Raw genomic sequence first — 26,415 nt, forward strand, 5'->3', positions numbered from 1 at the left:
CTAGTATGAGAACTAGTGTGGTAACTACTGTCTTAGTCCCCTCACCCCTTTCTTGGGTCATATCGACAAGAATCCCACCAAGTTCTCACAGTGAAGAATAAAGAAGGATCTCTTCATGACTCTGGCAAGAGGAGGAGAAAAGTGACCATTGTAAAGTATTTCCAAAGTATTCCTCATAACAAAGGACCATTCTTCAGGGAAAAAGACTTAACCAGAGCCTTATCCCATCTGAAAGAAGAGAATTTCTCTGACTTTAGCTTTCTCCAGCCTTCTGTCTTATGTAGATGGTATAGAAATTAAGGTACACTTGTGAAGATCACAGAAGAAGGGTACAAACCTGCTAAAAGACTGATATTTAATCATAGGATTTTACACCAGTTATTACCATCCTCTTCACACTTTACCACCACACCAATAAAGCTTCAGTATAATTATAGTTGGTTGCAGCAGAAGGAGCTACAAGATCCAGACTCTATCTAAGGAGAAGTTTTGGGAAAGCCCAAAGACAATAGAGACCAAAACCATGACAGTGGAGGAATTTGAAAACTCTGGGACCTACCACTATAAGTAACCATTTAAAACAGCTCAATTCATGGGTGCCTGGATGGCTCAATCAGTTAAGTGTCCCACTCTTGATTTCAGCTCAGGGCATGATCTTGTGGTCATGAGATTGAGGCCTGTGTAGGACTCCGCGCTGGGCAAGGAGCCTGCTTAAGATTCGCTCTCCCTCTCCCTCTCTCTCTGCCCTTTGCCCACTTGCTCACATGTGCACATGTGCTTTCTCTCTCTAAAAAATAAAAATAAATAAAAAATAAAACAGCTCAATTCTGAGTGGCATTAACATAAAGTCACACCCTATAGGCCTATTTACTTTAGTTCCTATTACTTGATACTACATTTCCAGATTTCTATTAAAAATTACAAGGCATGCTAAGAAGGCAAAACAAAAGCAAACAACAAAAACAACAAATCACAGTCTGAAGAGATAAAGCAAGCATCAGAACCAGACTCAGACATGACACAAATTTTGGAAGTATCAGATTTAGAATTTAAAATAACTATGATTAAAATAAATAAATACAATAAATATGATTAATGTATTAAGGGATCTAATGGAAAAAAAGATAATGTGCAGGGGACAAAATGGGTTATAGAAAGAAAGAGATGGAAACTCTAAAAAAGAACCAAGAGGAAATGCTAGATATCAAAAACATTTTCACAGAAATGAAGACTGCAATTGATGGGCACATCAGTAAACTGGACACAGCTAAGGAAAGAATCAGTGAGCTTGAAGATAGGTCTGTAGAAACTTCCCAAATTAATGGCAAATAGAAAAAAAGAATTTTTTTTTTCGACATTTATGTATTTTTGGGACAGAGAGAGACAGAGCATGAACGGGGGAGGGGCAGAGAGAGAGGGAGACACAGAATCGGAAACAGGCTCCAGGCTCTGAGCCATCAGCCCAGAGCCCGACGCGGGGCTCGAACTCACGGACCGCGAGATTGTGACCTGGCTGAAGTCGGACGCTTAACCGACTGCGCCACCCAGGCGCCCCAGAAAAAAAGAATTTAAAAATCAGAACAGGAATATAATAACTATGGGGCAATTTCAAAAAGTATAGCATAGGTGTAATTGGAATATCAGAAGAAGAAAAAACAGAGATGGAAAAATGTTTGAAATCACGGTGATTGAGAACTTTCCAAGATAAGTGACAGACATGAACTACAGATCAAGGAAGCTCAAAGAAAACCAAGCAGGAAAAGTATTTTTAAAAATCTACCAGGCATAAAATATTCAAACTGCAGAAAGCCAATGACAAAGAGAAAATCTTTGTGTGTTAATGCTGAATTATTTTCTCCTTCAGTTCTTCCAGTTTTTTGCTTCATGTATATGCAGGCTCTTTTGTGAGGTGCATATATGTTTATTGTTGTCATATCTTCCTGATAGATTGACTCTTTTGATATTATGAAATATCCCTCTTTATCTCTAGTAACTTATTTTTTTAAGTCTAATTTATCTGATGTCATTAGAGCCACTCCAGCTCTTTTATAGTTGTTGTTTGCATTGTGCCACAGTTTTCCATCCTTTTTTCTTTTAATCTGTATCTTTGAATCTAAAATATGTCTCCTATAGATATCATAGAGGTGGATATTGCTCTTTCTTAAAATATGTTTATTTTTGAGAGATGTAGAGAGAAAGAGAGAGCATGAGCAAGGGAGGGGCAGAGAGAGACACAGAGGAGAGAGAATCCCAAGCAGGTTCCACGCTGTTAGTGCAGAGCCTGACATAGGGGTCAATTTCATGAACCATGAGATCATGACCTGAGCTGAAATTAAGAGTCAGACACTTAGCCAGCTGAGCCATCCAGGTGCCCCTGGATTTTGTTCTTTTATGCAATCTAACTGTATCTCGTTTGATTGGATTGTTTAATCCATTCATATTTAATGTATTATTGATATGGTTAAATTTACATCTGACTTCTTTTGGTGTTGTTTTCAAAGATTTAAGTTTTTCACCTACCTCCTCTATTGCCATTCCACTCTCTGCTTTTATGAGTTTGACTTTTTTAGATACCACATGAAAGTGAGATCATATAGCATTTGTCTTTCTGTGTGTGGCTTATTTCACCTAGCATACATCCTCCAGGTTCATCTGCATTTGTTGCAAATGGCAGGACTTACTTCTTTTTTAAGACTGAATAAAATTTCATTGTATATGTATATAAACTGCATTTTCTTTATCCATTGATCTGTCAATATATGCTTAGGTTGTTACCTTATCTTGGCCATTGTGAATATTGTTGCAGTGAACATGGGAATGCAGATATCTCTTTGAGATACTGATTTCATTTTCTTTGGATGTGTACCAGAAGTGGTAGTTTTACATATATTTTTTAAATTTTTGCCATGTTTATTTATTTATTTTGAGAGAGAGAGAGAGAGAGAGAGAGAGAGCGTGAGTGGGGGAGGGGCAGAGAGAGAGAGGGAGACAGAATCCAAAGCAGGCTCCAGGCTCTGAACTGTCAGCACAGAGCCCAACATGGGACTCAAACTCACCAACTGTGAGATTATGACCTGAGCCAAAGTTCGACACTTAACAGTCTCAGCTACCCAGGCGCCCCTAATTAGACCTTTCTTTGTAAAGAAATGCTTGTAAGTTTGAGTTCCACCTTGGGTTCTCTGCTGTCAGCACGGAGCCTGTTCTGGATCCTCTGTCCCCCTCTCTCTCTGCCCCTTCCCTGCTCCTGCTCTCTATCTCAAAAATAAATTAACATTAGGGGCGCCTGGGTGGCGCAGTCGGTTAAGCGTCCGACTTCAGCCAGGTCACGATCTCGCGGTCCGTGAGTTCGAGCCCCGCGTCGGGCTCTGGGCTGATGGCTCAGAGCCTGGAGCCTGTTTCCGATTCTGTGTCTCCCTCTCTCTCCGCCCCTCCCCCGTTCATGCTCTGTCTCTCTCTGTCCCAAAAATAAATAAATGTTGAAAAAAAAAATTTAAAAAAAAAAAAATAAAAAAAAAAATAAATTAACATTAAAAAAATTTTTTTAAGGGCTGAACATCTCAGATAATTTATTACAGGAACTCTGGATACTGACCTTTCTCTAGAGATGATTGCGGTGGGTTTTTTTTTATTTTTTTTGCTTGTTTTGTGATTTGGCTCAACTATTTCTACAAAGTTTATTTCCCCTCAGTTATTTTTCCCTTTTTTATCTTTGTCTTTTGTCTAGAGCTCTCTTCTGTTGTTACAAGGCACTTACTGGTCAAGGTTGTGTTTAAGTCCTCTTAGCCAGTATGTATTTTACTCTTTAACATGGGACATTTGTGTGGTTTAGAGGCTGCTGCTATCTGAGTTCAGACAATTTTCATTTTTTCCCCCATATTCAGCTAGGTACTAGTTTATCTCTTTGATAATTCTAGATAGAGTGCAGCTTTGGGTATGTATACAGTCTTCCAGAGTGCCAGAGATTACTGTGTTGTTATTCTTAAGCCTTTCTTCTTAGAAAGTGCCTGGGTTAGAGTACTTCACTGGACAGTCAGTGTCTTGTTAGAGGTTTTGGTTAATCCCGTTGTGCCAGTGAGACTTCCGCCCTGTATCAATGGATCTTTGTGGTTCTGCCTCATGTTCTGCTCTGACTAGTTCTCAATGAGTGAAGTATAATATATATGCACAGACTTCAACTCTGGGATTGGCTGTGATCCTAGGGAGGTTCTTCATGGCTCACTCTTTGGTTCTCACCATTAAAGTTCTAGCTGTTCTGCCAATTTTTTTATATCAGAATTACCACCTTCAGTCCACCAAGGTCTCCATTGTCAATAACACCCTTAGGCATGAGTTCTCCACTCCCTGTTCCAAATAATGTCCATCCATCCCCTCAGTCAGAGCTGAGGAGTTCTTGGCCCATAAAAGCTTATCTATCTTTATTGTTGGAAAGAACCCCTGTGTCACTGCACTGGAGATGATGATGAGGACCTACTTTTCCAGAGTAACAATCTCATTCTCACACTGGGCACTGGGTGACTGCAGTATTATCCCTGGTCTTCTAAGCTTCCCCTCCAGACACAAAACTTCTAATCTTTCAGTGAGCTGGGGCTTTGACAGTTGGGGCTAGTATTTTTGCCCCACAGCAACTGTGCTAGAGGTTTCACTTGATGAGTGGGAACTGGATGTGAGAAGGGAGACCAATTCTCTCTTCCCCCCACTCAAAATAGAGGTTCTACACTTTGAGAGTGAAAAGAGTGAGAAAAACCAGCACCGTACCCTTCCTGTGATGACAATATAGCCTCAGACTGGGAACTGGAGTGACAGGGATCCAGAATATTCTTTGCTGCACATGCCTGGAGTAGAACTTCTATAACAGAGTACTGTGAATGGGTGGGTAATGGACTGGTTTGTGGCTCAAATGCCACAGATTCTCACCACTCTTACCATGATTCAGTAGATTTAAAAAATAAATAAATGTTTCTCCTATGTGGTATGGTTTTAGGAAAATTCCCAGAAACTTGAAAAGATTTTTTTGTTGTTGTTTTGTAATTTTTACTGGTTAAATTGTTTTGCCAGGCAGGGGTTTTTGCCATGCTTCTTATGTTATCATTATAGAAGTTCCACCTCTAGTAACTATTTCATATTCTTTGTACTCATAGTTTCTACCCCAGGATCTTATGTTTTATGTTCAGTGTCTTCCTCCTTGTTGATGCTAAAAGAATGAATGAAGTTTCAGGAGATTGGCTGGCAAGCTCTTCAGGATGGTGTTACTGTGTCCTGCACAGCTACTTGTCCTTTTCCGACTCTGACTCTGTACTAGGAGGAGGAAATTACGTCTTTGCTGTTTCCTGCATTAATGAGAGCACTGTTTCTTTCCAGTATATAGAAGGCAAGCTTTGTGCATTCTTCCTTTTTTATGCAATGTTGCATTTCTAGTGTCTGGGGACTTTAAAATTATTCAAAAATCCATAAGCAAATCAGTCCTTGATTATCTGCCCTGCTACCCCAGAATTGGTAATGTAGGTATGAAGTCTTATTGTGGCACTGGACCATTTATCTACTAAGCTAAAATCTTTATTGCTTTCCGATAAAGCAAAACAATATAATTTTTCTGGAGCGCCTGGGTGGCACAGTCGGTTAAGCATCCAACTCTTGATCTTGGCTCAGTTCATCTCATGGTTCGTGAAATTGAGCCCCACATCAGGCTCTGCACTGACAGCATGAAGTCTGCTTGGGATTCTCTCTCTCCCTCTCTTTCTGACCCTCCCCCACTTGTGCTTTCTCATGCACACACATTCTCTCAAAATAAACTTTTAGGGGCGCCTGGGTGGCGCAGTCGGTTAAGCGTCCGACTTCAGCCAGGTCACGATCTCGCAGTCCGGGAGTTCGAGCCCCGCGTCAGGCTCTGGGCTGATGGCTCGGAGCCTGGAGCCTGTTTCCGATTCTGTGTCTCCCTCTCTCTCTGCCCCTCCCTCGTTCATGCTCTGTCTCTCTCTGTCCCAAAAATAAATAAACGTTGAAAAAAAAATTAAAAAAAAAAATAAAAAAAAAATAAATAAACTTTTAAAAAAGTTATTTTTCCATAAAAACTCTAAAAGTCTTTAGAAGAATTAAATGGTGTCCCTAGGAATCTTCTTTACACTTGACAAAAAAAATCCAAGAATACTGGTACTACTCCTTATATTATTACTTTGGGTTATTTCTCTTAGGCTACACTTGGGATGGTTTCAGAGTTGTTTCTGATCAGTACAAGGTGACTCTTCCCTCTTGAAAACTGGACACTACCTCTTTAAGTTCATCCTTTTATTCTGAGAGAGAGAACTCAAGTTGGGGAGGGGCAGAGAGAGAGGGAGAGAGAGAGAATCCCAAAAAGGCTCTGCACTGTCAGCACAGATCCTGATGCAGAGCTCAAACTCATAAACTGTGAGATCATGACCCGAGTCAAATCAGACTCTTAACCAACTGAGCTGCCCAGGCGCCCCTGCAGACTACTTCTTTTAATGCAGCCTAAGATGGAGGCAGATAGGCTCTGGAATTAAGCACTGCTAGATGTTTTGGTTTATATTCTGAGAATCATCACTGCAATGAACAAATTTCTAAACAGAAATGTATTTATAAATAGCTGAGCTGCAGTTCTAATAATTCATAGTTCTCATGTCCACTTACAGCTCTCTATTTTCACCCTAAATCACTGCCTATCATGGCAAATGATGGCCTGATCTATTTTCTGGGTTTGAGAAAGTATTTTGACTTTCTTTCATATTAAAAAGCAATTCTTTCTTACCTTAAAACTTCTAAAATTTTCTGTTTCCCCTTATACACAGGATCTCAGTTGAATTCTACTTTTATATGGGCCAATGTGTTTCTTTTTATATCTGTTTTTAGTCCTCTAAAAGACTGAAAGAACTATTAGGACACTTGCTTTTGGAAAACATAAACTTAGTCATTCTTTAAAACAGACAATTCCCTTAGCTCTCTCCAAAGTGAAAACACATATAGAAAACTTACTGATTTTACAAGGTTGTAAGTAACATCAATGTAGGTGCCAGGAAATGGAGTTAGGGAAGGGGGTATTTTTTTTCCAGGAAATGTACTCAATCTGCAGTTAACTAATAGTGTGGGCCTTGCAATATTGTTGCCAAACTCACTAGAGGAAATGACAGGTGGGAAGGAGGAAGATGTCAGCAACAAATTTTATTTCCATTGTGTGTTTATTTCTCTCTCAGAGGATACATAACTGCCATCATTAAGTTATTTCTCACATTGTTAACCTGGAAAATACCATTTTTGATACCAGTGTCAAAGAGCAGTATCAAAGAGAACAGCTGTTTATGTGCTCATAGTATTTTGCTTCAGAAGCATGCGTGGCCTTTACTATTTCATGCATGGTATGGGAATATTTATATGAACAATAGGACTACTAAACTATTAAATGTATGAAAAGGATTCAGAAAAAGATTCTGCTCCCAGCATGCTGTAGAAGAGTTCCAATATCTGACTACCTTAATGCCTTTAAATACAGGATGGGAACATCAAAGACTTTTTTCAGATTTCCAAGTTTTCTGGTTATAAATGTGACCTAAATACACATATCTGACTATGTAAAAATCATACTGCTTCATGGAGATTAATAATATAGTGCAAGCAGTTAAGAAATGAAAAATAATCATGTTTACAAACAGAATAAAACACAGATATAAATGTTATGGTTTTTTTTTTAATTTTTTTAATGTTTATTTTCGAGAGAGATAGAGAAAGAGAGAGATAGTGAGAGCGTGCACATGAGTGGGGGAGGGGGAGAGGGAGACACAGAATACAAAGCAGACTCCAGGCTCTGAGCTGTCAGCACAGAGCCCGACACGGGGCTCGAACTCATGAACCATGAGATCGTGACCTTACCTGAAGTTGCACGCTTATCCAACTGAGCCACCCAGGTGCCCCTAGATGTTATGTTTTTTAATTTAAGCTAAATTGTAGGTGAAATGGTTCTTTTTATTATTAATTATTTTATTTTAAATTAATTAAAATTATTATCATTATTATTAAAATGGGCCTACAATATATTACCATGTACAATTTGCATCATGTATACACATTGTTATTTAAGGAATTTTATTTTACATAATTTATAACCACAATATTTTTTAAGGAGATAGATGTAGGTAAATATAATAATATATCATATAAATATTTAAATGTAATAGATGTATAAGTAAAATTAAATGTTTTTTATTTGGTTAGAAAAGCTCAAAATCTATAATTCAATACTTCATTAATGTATGAGAATTCAAAATTTATTTTTGTCAGAAGAATCAACATATTGATAGTCTGTGCATGTGTGCATGTATGTAATTATGTAATTAAATAATGTTTTACTTTTCACAAATAATAATGAATTTGCAGTTCAGTCTGGGAATATTTGAAAGGTAACAAATATTTAGAGATATAACGGTTCCTACAATACCAATATTTTTCTAGAGCCTTAAGTATAATCTTTTCCAACAAGAAATTATAATACACTCATGCAATTTCAATAAGGCAACTTAAATTGTACACTTTATATCTCTTAACTATAAATCTGACAATTCAAAGTGATCTGTGAAAATAAAATCCTAAAACTCTGATGGAAGGTATGCTTTATTGTATCACCGAACTACTTTACATTCCTTTTGCTCTAAAACGCGTTGGTGGTTGTCTTAGAACCACCAAAATAATTCAGAGTGTAGACATCACATGATTCTCATATCATAAAAAAGCTTAGGTAACTTGTTTGGATAATAATATATTTCAATCTTTGTGTAGTTGTAATCACTACCAGATATGCAACTCCTTTTCCTTCAAAGTCAATTAAATACCTAATTACAAGTTACTCCTGCATGTGTTCCTCCCATGGCTGTCCTTTCAAATGCTTCAGAGTCATATAGCTCTTTACAAAATCATACAAAATAACTTATGCAAACTGTATCCTAAATAGCTTAAAAGTATTAAAAGTTCCATTTTATAATTTCTTCTGGGTGATGAAGTGATATATCTTCATATTTCTTTTCTTTTTTAATATGAAATTTATTGTCCAGTTGGTTTCCATACAACACCCAGGGCTCATCCCAACAAGTGCCCTCCTCAGTGCCCATCACCCACTTTCCCCTCCCTCCCACCCGCCATCAGCCCTCAGTTTATTCTCAGTTTTTAAGGGTCTCTTATAGTTTGGCTCCCTCCCTCTCTAACTTTTTTTTTCCTTCCCCTCCCCCATGGTGTTCTGTTAAGTTTCTCAAGATCCACATAAGAGTGAAAACATATGATATCTGTCCTTCTCTGACTGACTTATTTCATTCAGCATAATACCTTCCAGTTCCATTCACGTTGCTGCAAATGGCATGATTTCATTCTTTCTCATTGCCAAGTAGTATTCCATTGTGTATATAAACGACAATTTCTTTATCCATCTTCATCTTTCTAAAGGCCAAAAAGTGTCTTCATTCTTAAAATGCCTGGTTTTGCAGGTTTGGCAAAAAAGTAAGAGTGAAGGGGAGAGCAGGTCATGAAAAAGAGATGGGAGTGCAGGCAGCACCTGGAATGTGGCAGGATGGTGTTTAGGAAGAACGAAACAAATTTACCCTCTTTTGGATATTTCTTTCTGCCCTGTGACTCTCATCTTATTCAGTCGAATAGCCATTGGTGTGAGTCAGCTTTGGCTTTTGAATTTCAAACATCTAGTATCAGAAGAATAGGAATAATTTGTATTCAGAGATAATATATTTATAAGAAGTTATGATACAGAAAAAAAGATTTCTTGATTTGGTGATTTGGGTTAATAATAAAAGTGTGAAAAGTAATAAAAGTCTGTGAGGGTTTAGAATTTAGGATGAAAGGGAGTGACGTTGGCAAGATGATCAAATAAGAAATTCTTTATTTATATTCCTCTCACAACAATTTGACATGCAACCATGAACAAAAGTGCCTTTGTGGGAGCTGGGAGATCCAGGTAGAAGGTTGTGAAACTTCAGTACAGTTTCACAAGAATGAAGAGAGTTGTTTTGAGAAAAGAGGCCTCCATTCAGGCAACCAACTTCCTGACCATTGCCCTGGCTATAGACCTAGATACAGGTCCAAGAAAAAAGAGGAAAGATGGAAATTTCACAAATATATGGAAGCTAACAACATACTCCCAAAGAATGAATGAGTCAAGAAAGAAATTAAAATAAAAATTTAAAAGAATCTTGAAACAAAAGAAAATGAAAATCCAACTACCAAAATGTACGAATGCAACAAAAGCAGTTTTAAGAGGAAAACTGACAGCAACAAATACTGAATTTAAGAAAAAATAAAAATCTCAAATAAACACCCTACCTTCCTTACACCTCAAGGATCTAGAAATAGAATTTTACAACTGAGCCCAATATTAGCAGAAGGAAAGAAATAATGTTCAGAGCATAAATAAATGAAATAGAGATCAGCAGAACAGTAGAAAAGGCTGACAAAACAAAGAGCCGGCTTGTGAAAAAATAAACAAAATTGACACACTTTAGCTAGACTAGGAAAAAAAAAGAATCAAATAAAATCATAAATGAGAGGGGAGATTTTATAACTGATACCACAGATAATACAAAGGATTGTAAGATACTATTATGAATGTTTGTATACACCAACAAATTGAATAACCTAGAAAAAAATGGATAAATTCTTCAAGACCTGCAGCCTACCAAGACTGAATCATGAAGAAACAAAGCCTGAACAGACCCAATAACATTGAAGGACATTGTATCAGTAATCACAATCCTCTCATTAAAGAAAAGCCAGGACCAGATAGTTTCAGTGAGTTCATTTTTTTAAAAATGTTTATTTACTTATTTTGAGAGAGAGAGACAGAGCATGTACACACACAAGCGGGGGAGGGTCAGAGAGAGAGAGAGAATCCCAAGCAGGCTCCATGCTGTCAGCACAGAGCCCCACGTGGGGCTTGATCTCATGAACTGTGAGATCATGACCTGAGCTGAAACGAGGAGTCAGACACTCAACCAACTAAGCCACCCAGGGGCCTCTCTACCAAACATTTAAAGAAGAATTAAAGACAATCCTCAAACTCTTCCAAAATAATTGAAAATGAAGGAATACTCCCAAACTCATTTTTTGAGTCCAGCATTACCCTGATACCAAAGGCAGAAAAACACACTACAGGAAAAGAAATTACAGGTCAATATCCCTGATGAATATAGATTCAAAAATTCTCACCAAAATACAAGCAACCAATTCAACACCACATGAAAAGGACCACACACCATGATCAAATGGGATTTTCCCCTTGGATTCAAAGGTTATTTAATGTACACAAATCAATAAATGTTATATGCCACATTATTAAAATGAAAGATAAAAATCATGACTATTGGAATAGATGCAGAAATATCATTTGACAGAATTCAACATCCATCCATGGTAAAAACTGTCAACAAATTGGGTATAGGTGGAATGTACCTCAACCTAATAAAAACACAATAAAGGGCATACATGACAAGCTACAGCTAACATCATACTCAAAAGTGAACAAGTGAAAGCTTTCCTCTAAGATCAGGAATAAGACAAGGGTGCCCACTCCAACTACTCTTAGTCAACATAGTACTGGAAGTCCTAGCCAGAGTAGCTGTCAGCAATGGAAGAGTCTCCCTTGTGTGAATGGAGGACTCAGTTCTTGGATTTCCCACAAAAGATTTACATGAGAATCTGAGCTTGAATAAAGACAGCCAGGAGGAAAGTAGCAAGAACAAAGCAGTTTATTAAGGACAGTACATTTTATTTCTTTTTTTAAAAAATTTAAAATTTTCTTATTTTAGAGAGAGGGAGAGCATGAGCAAAAGAGAATGGCAGAGAGAGAGAGAGAGAGAGAGAGAGAGAGAGAGAGAGAGAGAGAAAATCCTAAGCAGGCTCCATGCTCAGCACGGAGCCTGATGCAGGGCTTGATTCCATGACCCTAGGATCATGACCTGAGCTGAAGTCGATAATCAGACACTCAGCTAATTAAGCCATCCAGGCACCCCAAGGACAGTACATTTTCAAGAAGGGAGAGAGGCAAGCCCAGAGGTGGCAACTGCCTTTAGGCTACAGGGATTCTTTCCTTTTATGTCAGTGACATGGGGGGAAGGTGGATGGGGTCATGGGTCTTGGACAGGGGGAGTGTTTGACCCTACAAAATTTGTACTAGAACCATCATGGCAGCCTTCCCCCATAGTGTTGGGAGTGTCTATAACCACAATGCAAATGGGTTATACTGAATCCAGAGGTTACTCCGGGGCAGAGGTAGAAGAGGAGAGTGCATGTTTTGTACCTGTGGCTCTTCATCTGTTAGCCTCAGGGTCTTAGAAGCCACAAGGCCAGGATGTTGAGGGGTCTTAGAAGCCACAAAGTCATGATGTTGTGCCCCCAGACTTCTAATGTGTGATGTTGTGTCCCCACACCCAGCTTCTAATGTGTAACCTATTTATTACCATCCTTCCCTCCTGCTCATGTCTAACGAACTGCCTACTCTCATAACTAGGCAAGAAACAAAAATAAAAAGCATTCAAATCAGAACAGGAAGAAGTAAAATTATCTCTTTGCAGATGACATAATGTTATATATAGAAAATCCTAAAGACTCCACCAAAAAAAAAAAAAAAAAACTATTAGAACTAATCCACAAGTTCGGTAAAGTTGCAAGAATCAAAATCAATATACAAACATCAATTTCATTTCTATACACAAAGAGCAAAATATTTGAAGAATAAAGAAAACACTCCCATTTACAATAGCATCAAAACCAATAAAATACTTAGGAATAAATTTAACCAAGATGGTGAAAGATCTGTACACTGAAAATTACAAGACTTTGATGAAAGAAATTGAAGAAGACACAAATAAATGGAACCGTATCCTACATTTGTGGGTCCAAAGAATAAATTGTTAAAATGTCTGTACTACCCACAGCCACCTGTAGATTCAATGCAATCACAAAATTCCAGTGGCATTTTTTACAAAAATAAGAAAACAACCCTAACATTCACAGGGAACCACAAAAAGACTCTGAATAGCGAAAGCAATGCTGAGAAAGAACAGAGCCAGAGCATCACACTTCCTGACTTTAAGCTATGTTACAAAGCTATAGTAACTAAAATAGTATGATACTGGGACAAAAACCGACACATGGACCGGTGGAACAGAATCAAACGCCCAGAAATAAACCTTCGCATATACAAGCTAGTTATATTTAACAAGGGAGCTAAAAATAGTCATGGGGAAAAGATAGTGTCTTCAATAAATAGTGTTGGAAAGGCTGGATAATCACATGCAAAAGAGTGAAGTTGGACTCTTACACCACTCACAAATATTAACTCCATTGGATTAAAGATTTAAACAGAAGACCTGAAACCATAAAATTCCTGTGAGAAAACATAGGGAAAAAGCTCCCTGACACTGCTGTTGGCAGCAATTTTCTGGATATGATGCCAAAAGCACAAATAAGAAAAGCAAAAATAAACAAGTGTGACTACGTCAAACTAAAGTCTTATGCGCAGGAAATAAAACAATCAATAAAATGTAATGGCAACCAATGGAACGGGAAGAAATACTTGCAAAACATTTGTCTGGTAAGATGTTAACATCTAAAACATGTAAAGAACTCAGAACTCTCATAACTCAATAGCAAAAAAAACAGTTCAGTTAAAGAATGGGCAGAGGACTGAATAGATATTTTTCCAAAGCAGACATACAAATGGCCAACAGGCACATGAAATGGTGCTCAACATCACTATTCATCAGGGAAATGCAAATCAAAACCCCAATGAGATATCATCTCTTATCTGTTAGAATGGCTATTATCAAAATCGTAAGAGATAATAAGCATTGGCAAAGATGTGGGAAAAAGTAAAACCTTGTGCACTGTTGGTGGGAATATAAATTGGTGCAGCGATTATGGAAAACAGTATGGAGGTTCCTCAAAAAAATTAAAAATGGAACTACCATATGCTCCATCAGTCCCACCTCTGGGTATCTATCCATCCAAAGGAAGTGAAATCACTACCTTGACGAGATATCTGCACTTCCATATTCATTGCAGCATTATTCACAGTATCAAAGACATGGAAACAGCATCCATTGATGGATGAATGGATGAAGAAAATGTGATAAATATATATCATAAATGAGTATTTTATGTGTGTGTATGTGTGTGTGTATATATATATATATATATATATATATATATATATGAAATTGAATATTATTCAGCCACGAGAAAGAAGGGAAGCTTGCCATTTGCAACACAGTGGATGGACCTTGAAGGCACTGTGCTAAGTGGAATAAGTGAGACAGAGAAAAACAAATACTGCACTATCTCACTTATATGTGAATCTAAAAAAGCCGAACTCTTAGAAACAGAGTGGAATGATGGTTGCCAGGGACTGAGGGGTGAGGGAAATGGGGAGATGTTGATCAAAGGATAGAAAATTCCATTTAAAAAAATTTTTTTTAATGTTTATTTATTTTTGAGAGAGACAGAGACAGAATGTAGGTGGGTTAGGGGCAGAGAGGGAGACACAGAAGAAGAAGCAGGCTCCAGGCTCTGAGCTGTCAGCACAGAGCCCGACACGGGGCTCGAACTCACGAGCTGTGAGATCATGACCTGAGCTGAAGTTGGACACTCAACCGACTGAGCCACCCAGGCGCCCTGAAAATTCCGTTTATAAGATGAATAGGTTCTGGGAGTCTAATACATGGCAGGGCGACTATAGTTAACGGTACTGTATTATTTATGTGAAAATTGCCAAGGTCTTAATGTTCTCACGATAAAACAAAAATAGTAATTATATAAGGTGATGGAGGTGGTAGCTAACTTTATTGTGGTAATCATTTCATAATATATACGTGTAACAAATCATCACACTGTATACCTTAAACTTATACAGCGTTATATGTGAGTTGTCAATTATATCTCAATAAATCTGGGGGGGGAAAACTTAGAATGGAAGGACCCATCCTGTAATGAACAATGGACAGGAACAGAGACTAATAGAGACTATGAACTTCAGGGGCGATTTCATTGTCTTACAGTTGGTCATTGGTAAAGATTTAAAGGGTAAAATATCCCTTTGTTAACAGTTTATTTCCTGTTGGCTGTCCAGCAGGTGTGATGTTACTTTGAGGTCTAGATTTTCCCAGTTCTCATTAACTTTGCTCTAGATTTTCCCAATTACCATTTAACTTAGGACAGGCCTCATTTTCAATGTCTAAAGCCACTCATACACCCTGAGGTATAGGGTGGGACCTAGCCATCTTGAGAAGTCAGTTTGAAGGAAAAGTCTCTTGCATATGGACATGGATGGAACTGAACAGAATCAGCTCAGTAACTTTCCCTGGTCATGAGAGACACAATCCAGTGAGATGAAAAGGATCTTCCAGGTCATTGCCATCTTGTGAACCTAAAGTTACATTTCAGAACACTCCTATAGAAGAGTTGAGTGTGTCTCTTTCACCCTTTTAGCATCATTCAAGGCAGTGGATAGGTTGTGCAATGAACTTTGCAAGATCAACATAAGCAGGGTTGTCAACTACACTGTCCTTGTGGACATGTGCAGTTCAAGGATGGATATATCTGTAGGATATTAGCTTACATGTTGTTCTTGTGTAAAATATACCATGACACTAAAAGCTACAGGGAGGAGAGAACTCTACAATATATGTCTTCAACTTTTTCTTAGTGTGGATTTTGCATAAAGGAACACGTGTCACAAAAGCTTAGGTGCTACTACTTTATTAAGGAGGTGCAACCCTAGAAGCAGGAGGGAGGAGGACATGATAAGGTAAAGGAGGAATGAAAATCAATACAAAGTCATACAGCATAGAACTTCTGACCGACCAAATGCTTGGTATCAAGCACTGTTGGTTGAGCCATCGCTTGGAACCAACTTCCAAGATGCCATGTAAACAATTGCATTTCGGGACAGTCCATCCAGAGGAGGAATGGGAAACTTAACCTGTTGGCTCCAATTTCCCATTATTCACTGTTATCATCATTACAAGATTTACTCCACTGCTCTTCTGGATGGCATTTGCATTGGAACTAAGCAGATATTGCAGCATCCGAAGTCTTAGAGTCAAACAAGGATGTGCTAGAGAAATGTGACATGAGAATTGCTATCGGTTTGCACTTTTGTGAAGTTAGTCAGAATCTATGCCAAGATGATTGTCACAATAGCAGCTGGACCAGAACAAGTGCCCAAAGAAAATCTGAAGTGACATGTGAGATGAATTTGATATAACCCTTCCTATCTGCACCCCCAGCCAAGGGTTACCCCACTTGGGTAGGAAATCCCTTCTAATTAGCCTAGAGATTTGATACCCATACACAGCCATGGGGAATATATTCCTCCTATTCCTAAGTGAAACAGTAATTGAAAGGTGAGCTATTTTTCAGAACTCGGACATGGACAGTGCAGAGGATTAAGATATGGATGGGTGGTCACAATCTGAGTCTGAGAAATGCCTTACATTTATGAAATCTGAGAGGCTAAGTATTTGAGGCTCTTGGCACTATCAGGGCAAAACAACCATTGATTGTGGCAAAATATCTGAGTTAAGTGGAGCAAGTTTATGGGCCAGTAGAGAGATGAAGGGAGTTAACAATCTCTTTAACACTCTCTAGAAGCCTAGACAAAACAGTAACTATATTTATGCTAAGGTCATATGAATTTGGTGCACTCTGTGTTGGCAGAAACAGCTCTAAGTGAACCTTAGTAGAATACAAGAAGAAGCCGAAAGCAGGACAGGTATTCATACAATATTACAAAAACATAAAAGTACAGATAAAATTTCGAATTTCCTAAAACTACTGTACCAAGGAATCACAAAACAAAATATGGCCAAATGAAATTGGAAGAATCAATGGCAAAAAGGTTACAGCCACAAAACACCAATCCAGTTATCTCAAAAATTAGGTGTGCATGCTGAATAATTCTTTGGTAAAAGTGGAAATCACAAAATCTTTGTAAAAGAAAATGAATCACCATATTTCAAACCTGGGTTTTGTATCTAAAGCAGCAATGAAGGTGAGATGCTTAGTAATTAACATTTACTAGAACTAGAAAGCCTGGAAAAGAAAGAATATTTCAACTGAAGAAGGCAAAAAAAGAACAAGAAAAACAAAGCACCAAAATAGAGCAACAGTAATAATTAAATCAAAATACCAAAAAAAAAAAAACCCACACAGACTTGATTAATAAATTAAAATTTTCTCATTTTTTGGTAAGAAAAATGAAATAGGACATTCTGTCAAATATTGTTTTGTTTTTTAAAAAGTGGGTAGGAATAAACATCAGTAGTGGAAATGTAAATATATAATTTAAGATTTTAAAAATAAATGTAAAAACAATATAATACTTTGAACACATTTATAAGGATAAATATGAAAAGCTAAGTGGCATGGAAATTTTTTTTAGGAAAGTATAAATAAGATGGTTGGTTAATAAGAAAAAGAAAGCTATATAATGAGAAAGTAGTTAAATTTCTTCAATAAAATGGACATCAGACCCATGTGGACTTATAGGTGGGTTCTACTAAATGTTAAAAAAGCAGCTAATGCCAATTGTATGAAAGCTGTTCCAAAACACAGAAAATAAGATGGGAAACTACTTAACTGATTTTATGAGGTTAGTAATGACTGTGACCCTAAAGACAGAAAGTCACAAGAAAATAAAATTTTAATTAATCACACCTATAAACATAGAAACATAAGTTCTAAACAGATCATCACCAAACCTATACAATCAACAGTTTACTACAAAAATTACGTAACATCAAGGGCTAATCTCAAGACTGAAAGAATAGCACCATATTAGAAAATTTATCAAAGTAATCGAATCACTATAATAACAAATGAGAGAAATATTTCATTAATAATAACTCTTAATATACCATCGAATAAAATGCAGCAACTATTTGTGGTAAATATTTTTGGCAAAGTTAACTTTCATAAGTGTATCTACCAGACATCTATAACAAATGTATGTACGGTGTAAGATTCAAAGATCTAGAATAATTTACATTAAAGCAGGAATAAAATTATCACCCCTTATAATAATAGCATTGTGCTCAAAGTCCTACCCTTTGCAATAAAACAAGAGAAAAAAAATATGGAGTGTGGTTGTAAAAGAGAAGATGAAAAATATATTATTTGCAGACAATTTGATCATTTATGAACAAGTCAAGATAATCAACTAACAAACTATTAGAAGAGAAAATTCAGCAGTGGAACTTAAATTTATTACTGACAGCTACCTATAGGGTTACGCTGTTTTACTACTATTGTGCTTAGTACACCAAATGCAAGAAGGAAGACGGAAGCATTTTGAGTTGGTTTATCAGTGCATGTGGTTAAAAAACAGCAGATTAGGGGTGCCTGGGTCGCTCAGTTGGTTAGGTGTCTGACTTCGGCTCAGGTCATGGTCTCACACTTTGTGAGTTTGAGGCCCATGTTAAGCTCTGTGCTGGCAACTCAGAGCCTGGAGCCTGCTTTGGATTCTGTGTCTCCCTCTCTCTCTCTGCCCCTCCCCAGCTCGCTCTCTCTCTCTCTCTCTCTCTCTCAAAAATAAACATTAAAGGGGCGCCTGGGTGGCGCAGTTGGTTAAGCGTCCGACTTCAGCCAGGTCACAATCTCGCGGTCCGTGAGTTCGAGCCCCGCGTCAGGCTCTGGGCTGATGGCTCGGAGCCTGGAGCCTGTTTCCGATTCTGTGTCTCCCTCTCTCTCTGCCCCTCCCCCGTTCATGCTCTGTCTCTCTCTGTCCCAAAAATAAATAAACGTTGAAAAAAAAATTTTTTTTTAAATAAAAAATAAACATTAAAAAATAATAATAAAAAAATAAATAAAAATAAAAAATAAAAAAATAGCAGTCTAATGATATTAAAGGAAATTGTTTGGAAATAGATTAATCAGTGAGTGAGATCTGCATTTTATTTTTAGACTTACCCCTCAAATCTAAATCTACCAGATAATTGTCAACTACATTTCCAATTATCCTGTAGAGATGCAGTTTAAATGTGAATTTCCATTAGGAGAATATAAATAAACCAAGAAAGTGAAATTTAAAGCACAAACATCCTGGCTTGTTTTTGTTTTTAATATACTCCTCCCAAAAAATCAGTTGAAAATCTCTGAGAAAGAGCAGAGTTAGTTTCTTTAGTGGAACAAAATGTCCTGACTAATAAAAATAATGTGTTTAGATCTCTTATTCAAAGGAACATGGTTTAGTTAACGAATGAATGATGAGAGATGAAATTACCTTCAAAGCAAAATAAAGCTACCATCATCAGAGATGCTACTTCAAGAATAATATATAACCTTTATTACTCCATTGATACATAGTTATGACAATAAATAGACATTGCTTTGAGTTGATAACAGCATTCTATCACTTCCTGAAATGTATGTGTCATGTAGTTTCTTGATTTAATGTACACGTGAATAAAAAGAAATCAATGCAAAACTCATTTTTCATACGGAAATGAAAAGGAACGAAAAAACCAAGATAACTACATATGCTTTGCTCAGCCCTCCTGCAATGAATTGTACCACATTGAAAGCATTTTTATTAGATTTTAAACCTGTTGATTGATGAGCTATTTTTAATATTCCTTCTCTTGGAGATGCACTGGGTGTGCACACACATAATGCAATTCATTTCTCATATACAGAACCACTTAAAGTTGAATAAAAACAAACAGCATTCTAATCTCATGACATTTGGAAAACAGCATGTGGAAAAGAAATTAGAGTATAGATTTGGCAGTAAAATAAAATGACAGAATTGGATTCCCTCATCTATTCTTCTCCAGCTTGAGAGAGACCTAAATTTAAGAAGGTGGTAAAGAAAGTAAAATGAGCCAATTATAAGTAAAGCCAACTATTTCAAAAACATTTCATTTTTAAATGTGCCTGTGATTTATTTATCTGCATATTACTTTAGCACGTTTCTTTCACTTGTAAATTTTGGAAGTTTGCCTTTGTGGCAAGTTACCGACAATGAGCTCAGTCTTTTTCAATTTAGGAAAATCAAGTCTGCTCTAAGTGCTAGCAGACCTATCAGAAATGCAATCCTGCCTCTACTGTAATAGATTTAGAAGTCTCCAATGCAACAGCGCTAATAATAAGATTTTGAAAACAATTTTAACCCAAAAAGTCAATGACCTGTAGGATTGATTCTACTTCACTGAGGGTGTATTAATAATGCCATTTCTTTGGATTTCAGAAATAATAGATTTATTTCACTATAGACACAAAAGCAGTGAAGTCAACTTTATTTTTGATTTACTAAATTATTTCATGTCTGTATCTTACAAAATATTATTTAGAATTAGATATGGAATTAGATACTTGGGAACTACTTTAATGTTTCAGGTTAGTTTTCTGTAGCTCTTGTGAGTATAGCTTCTGTTAAATAGGAAAGTTTTTCCTTTTACCCTTCTAGGTTCTTTGGCTGGTCTAATAATTAAACTGACATAAGACAGATTAACAGGAGAAAAACAAATTTAATTTCATATATACAGGAGCCCCATAACAATATGAGACTCAAAAGTAGCTCAGGGGTTTATATACCATCCTAAACTAACAAATGGGATAAGGGCCTGGGACTTCAAAGGGAAAGGGGTAATTCACAGGACAATTAGAAAAGCAGATGTTGGGGCACCTAGGTGGCTCAGTCAGTTGAGCATCCAACTCTTCGTTTTGGCTCAGGTCATGATCTCTCAGTTCATGGGTTCACGCCCTGTGTCAGGCTCTGTGCTGATGATGCAGAGCCTGCTTAGGATTCTCTTTCTCTCCCCCTCTCACTGCCCCTTCCCCACTCACTCATTCACTCTCTCTCAAAATACATAAACAAAAACTTAAAAAAGAAAGAGCAGATGCTTGGTAATTACATGTTTGTCCTGCCATACAGATGGGTCATTCAGAGAAAAGTTATCTCTGTCTGAGCTAGGCCCTCTAATCTAAATTCTTTTAGGTAGTTAAGAGAGAGGTTAAAGTTTGTCTTGAGTCTCCTGGGTCTTGATTGTCTTCAGTTCAAAATAATCCACATGCCAAGGTGACATATTCTGCTTTCCTTTGCTTCTATTGGCCAAATGAATGATTTGAGTCATTATTATATAAAAATGCTCCTTTTGACAAGGTATACAGGTAAGCTCTACTTTCTGAGCTGACATTAAAGTAATTATTTAGCATTCTGATAATAAGGACCAAGACTGCTGGTATATTTCCTATAATATAGGGAAAATGAGAAGTAACTTGTATATTTAGGAATATTAAGTTCATAAGATTAAAAGAGGACATTAGTTGTTGATGCCATCTAGTGCTGAACACATGGCAGAGGATGGGTGAAATGCTGTTATAAATACTGAGGAAACAAAGAGTACAGAGCCACCTAGTGATTATTTTAGCACTTCAAAATAGTCACATCAAATAGGATGTATGAATTGTGTTCAGGAAATGTTCCATAAATCTAAAGTAGTTTCAGTTTTTACATAGCATCAGATTTCATTTCATTTCATGGATCTTGATCCTCTAAAACAAAGATCAGCAAACTATGGCCTATGGGCCAAATTTAGCCTGCCATCTGTTTTTGTACATTGCATAAGCTAACAATAGTTTTTACATATTTACATAGTTGAAAAGCTTAGACAAAAGAATAATATTTTGTGACATATGAAAATTGTATGGAATTTCAGTGACCATAAATAAAATTTAATTGGAGCACAACTATGCCCATTTATGTACCCACTGTCTGTGGTTGCTTTAGAGCTATAATGAAAGAGCTAAGTAATTATATGTGGCCCACAAAGCCTAAAATATTTATATCTGGCCCTTTACAGAAAAAGTTGGCTGCCCGTGTTATAAAACATATTGGATTTGAGAAACATCCCAGGAAAGAAAGAACACATGTGTATATTATACTTAGTATGTATAATATATGTTTATATGTGTGTGTATTGTATGTATAGCCCTATTTCTAGTTTCTTTAGCACATCTATTTGTTGTATTATTTATTCAGTTATAATTAAACATCACTTTCCATAAATACAGGATATTATCCTTTTTAGAGCTTTGCTCTCAAGGATTCTAGGGTATAGGCTTCAAGTTTGAGCTCCATTATTTTTCTCTTTATTTCTTTCTCCATGCCTTAGCCTGAGTACACAAAGCCTCCAAGACATTCCCACACTGCACTCTTCGGGAGTGTTTCACACCATCTGGGTAACTTTTTCATAAAGGTCCTACATAGTAGAGTTATAAATCATTGCTTGACATTTCCAAAGGGTTAACAAAAGGGATGTAAATTCTATTAGCATTTCTTGAGGACAGGCCAGTCGTCATCTTCCCTCTCTGAAGAGTTTGATAGCATGAAGTTTCTATAAAATGGAAACAGGCCCAAAAGGGAGATAAAGATGCCAATAGTAAAGGTTAAAAAACTCCAGTAAAATTACTCTAAGAAATATGCAGGTATTCTGGCTGCTTCTGACATGTGAAAAGGGAAGAGTGGAAAATACAGGAGAGAGATGAATTAATAATTGTTTACTGCCATGGACATTTGTCTGCTATGCTTGGACAGAATGATTTTGAAACATACTTGAGATTTGTCTGATATTTATCTTCTCAAACTTCCCTGACATACAGAATTTGTTTGTAATTTGGTTTGTAAAACAGTGAGACATAATAAAATACATTTTAAGATGCACGTTTTTGCAGATAAGCGTTTACATTTTTATTTCTTTCTCCATTTTACAGCCTTAATTTTACTAATACCTGTGATATGTGAAGTTAATGCAAAACCCAATCTTTATATGAATGGAATACTCTATAGAAACTTCATACAAGGTCTCTGCTCTAACCTCCTTGGCCCAGAAGATACTGCTCATCGATATTCCTGTCAATGCTTTTTGGGAAACAGAAATGATTGGGGTCCCATTGGGGAATGGGGCTAACAGTGCCTCTGGACCAGGAACCCAGAATTACTTCAATCCTACCTAGCCCTGCCGGTTTTTCCCTGTCACCTTCCCAAGAAAGGTACATGAGAGGCATAGAAAATAAAGAGGTACTTTATTCTTAAATAGTTCTTTGGTCCTAAACCTCACACAGAGCACTACAAGATGATCTAAGTTACCTGTCAGGGTTCATAGTCCTGTAGCCTGGAAGAGAGATACTTAGAGCTCAGAATCAAAGCAGGCTGAGTGGCCTCCTGGCTTCCATGGACCTGCAATGAAAAATTTTTGTTTCCTATTTCAACTAGACAAAAGGCTGCACCAAATTTTCATGTTAAATTCTGGCCCTTAGACCCCACTTCTGTGAACAAGAAAAGACTCATGAATGGTGCAGAAGGATAGAGCTGCTCATATGAGGCCAATCTATGTGGGTGAAGAGGAAGAGAACACACAGAAGGAAGAGAAAGATCAAGTTCATTGGAGAAGGCCCTTTAAGCATTTAGCACTAAATACAATCAAAGACTGGCTCACCAGATTAGGACCCTTGCACATTGGGTGTACACAGTTTTTGCCTTCATCATATCTTTATTGAAAAATGAGTAATAAGGTCAAAGGACCGATAATGATTTACTAATGGGGAAGTTTCCTATTCATTAGTTTTAACATGTAGAAATTTTTCCTCTTATTGATCAAAATTTTACTTCTACTTCGCTTGTAACTTTTTCTCAGTGTTTGCTTTTAGGTCTGCCCTCTAGATGTACATAGTTTTTCATGAAGCTGCTGGTGTAGCAGGATTTACCCTTTATCACCTCAAATGAAAAATTTGATTGCTACTCTCTCGCCATACACATACACACAGAGGCAGAAAAAGGTATCATCTGAATGCTTGAAGAACCCTGACTTTAGGAAACCACAATCTTTTTGAAAGGGGCTGCTAGCAACTCTGTCCAACCTTTGCCCTAGAAAGAGACAGTGTTTATTGTGGCTGGCATCTGAAGTGGGAGAGGTGGGACAGATGTTGTGGGACTGATGCCTTAAACTGTGGAATCTGACTTTATATCCAAGTAGATCATGTGAGAATTAAGTTGAATTCTCAGCACCCTGCTGATGTCTGAGAATTGCTTAGTTCTGTGGGAGAACCCCTCTCCCCCGACAGACAGATTGGAATGGGGTCCTGGAACCAAAAAGGAGGAGGTAATTAAGTTTAGATGAAGTCACGAGGGTGGAGTCTCCATGGTGGCATTAGTGTCTTTATAAGAAGAGAAAGGGGCGCCTGAGTGGCTCAGTCGGTTAAGTGTCTGACTTCGGCTCAGGTCATGATCTCACGATTTGTGGGTTCGAGCCCCACGTTGGGCTCTGTGCTGACAGCTCAGAGCCTGGAGCCTACTTCGGATTCTGTGTCTCCCTCTCTCTTTCTGCCCTTCCCCTGCTCATGCTCTGTCTCTCAAAAATGAATAAAAATGTTAAAAAAAATTTAAAACAGAAGAGAAACACCAGTGCTTGCTATCTCTGCCATGTGAGAAAAGAGCAATAAGGTGGCCTTCTGCAAGCCAGGAAGAGGGCCATCACCAAAAGCAAAAATCTGCTAGTATCTTGATCTTGGCCTTTCTTGCCTCCAGAACTGTGAGAAATAAGTATCTGTTGTTTAAACCACCCAGTTTATGGTACTGTGTTATAGCACCCAAGGTAACTAAGACAGTATTCTGTAGAACTGGCATGCCATAATTGATTAATAATTCTGAACTATTTCCCTATTAGTGCCCTTTTAGATTTTTTCCCTCAAGTGTCTTGTTGTTATAAAAAAAATACTGTAGTAAACATCCTTTCTACTTAGCTTTGTAAATATATTTGAGTATTTCTGTAGGAAAGATGAATAGAAATGGAATTCCTTGATTACAACAGGTACATTGAGAAATTTGAAGGATATGTACAAGTTGCCCAAGTCAAATTATATTCCCCCAACAGAGTTTCAAAAGCCTGTTTTCCTGAGAGTGCTCACATACTTATGACCTCACCAAGGATAAATCTATAGAAAACTATGATTTAAAATTAACATTGGATAGCACTTTAGAATTTAATATAATTTTACCTTTATATCAAATTTAACCCAACAAAAATGCTGGGAGCTGGCTCTTACCAGTTCTAATTTTAGATAAACTAAGTGAGACATTTCAGTAAATGAGGCTATGGAAAAGAGATGTAATCAGAACTTCCATTGCTAATTTCTTATATTTTGTATTCAGTGCTGCTGGCTTTCCCTGACACAAGGTATGTGCAGTCCAAGAGGTCATATATCAAAAAGAATGCAAGAGCTTCCTACTGGAGCACTTCTAGAATGTATTTCATCCCCCAAAGGCAACTTTACTATATAGCTTCATCACATTTTCCAAAATCGAGTTTCATGGCAATGGACTTGCCACCAGGGACTCATATTGAGCTTGAAATCAACTAAAAGTCTAGTTTTGTTTGTTTGTTTGCTGCTACTGTTGTTATAGTTTTAACATAAATGACCACTTAGCCAGGTCTTCCCAACCCATTTATATATGCAATGAATTTTTTAAATCCTGAGTAAAGAATTTATATGTATCCTTAGAGGATATAAACACATCACCTTGCTAATTTTAGCTCATATATCCACTTGTCAAGATCCTGATGGTGATTCTATCATCTTTCATATTAGCTGACTCTTCCATTTCTGCATCATCCATGCATTTAAAAAGCATACATTCTTTCCATGAATCCATTCAACTCACTTATTAAAATGTTGAACAGGACATATCCAAACACAAGTACATGTCTGTGCCACCAGCATGTTTTCTGAAGGCAGACATCATTCTATGTTTGTCTGTCTTATCTTTTATCAGAAGACCCATGGTCCTGAATTGAAATGGCTCTGATGTCACTAGCCCAGGCATGGGGTATAGGAGATGATTGTGGCAGAAAAAAAAATGTTAATGAAAGGGACAAAGCTGCAACTTTTCATTTAATTCTGTATTTAAAACTGGCCTCATGTGAAAGATGCTATAGAAGGACTGGATATAAGAATTAAATTCTTATAAAATGAGGTGACTTGACTTTATTTTTTTCCTGAGCACCAGTGTAGTAAATTATTAAAAATGCCATTCTCTTCTTAGATTTTCAGAAAGCAGGAAATTGTTAATATTCACTTGACAGGTTGATTGGCTAATATTGTTCCCTTTTTTTTTTCAAAGAGGTAATCTGCCTACTGAATTGTATTGTTATCATTTTGGCAATTATGTTATTTTGTTTTGTTTTATTTTATTTTATTTTATTTTATTTTATTTTATTTTTATTTGAGACAAAGAGAATGTGAGGGGGGAAGAAAGGCAGAGGAAGAGAGAGAGAGAGAGAGAGAGAGAGAGAGAGAGAGAATCTTAAGCAGGGTCCACGCTCAGTGCACAGCTTGACATGGGGCTCAATCCCATGACCC

Source organism: Felis catus, chromosome X (genome assembly GCF_018350175.1).
Source record: "Felis catus isolate Fca126 chromosome X, F.catus_Fca126_mat1.0, whole genome shotgun sequence".
In the NCBI taxonomy this organism is placed as follows: domain Eukaryota; kingdom Metazoa; phylum Chordata; class Mammalia; order Carnivora; family Felidae; genus Felis; species Felis catus.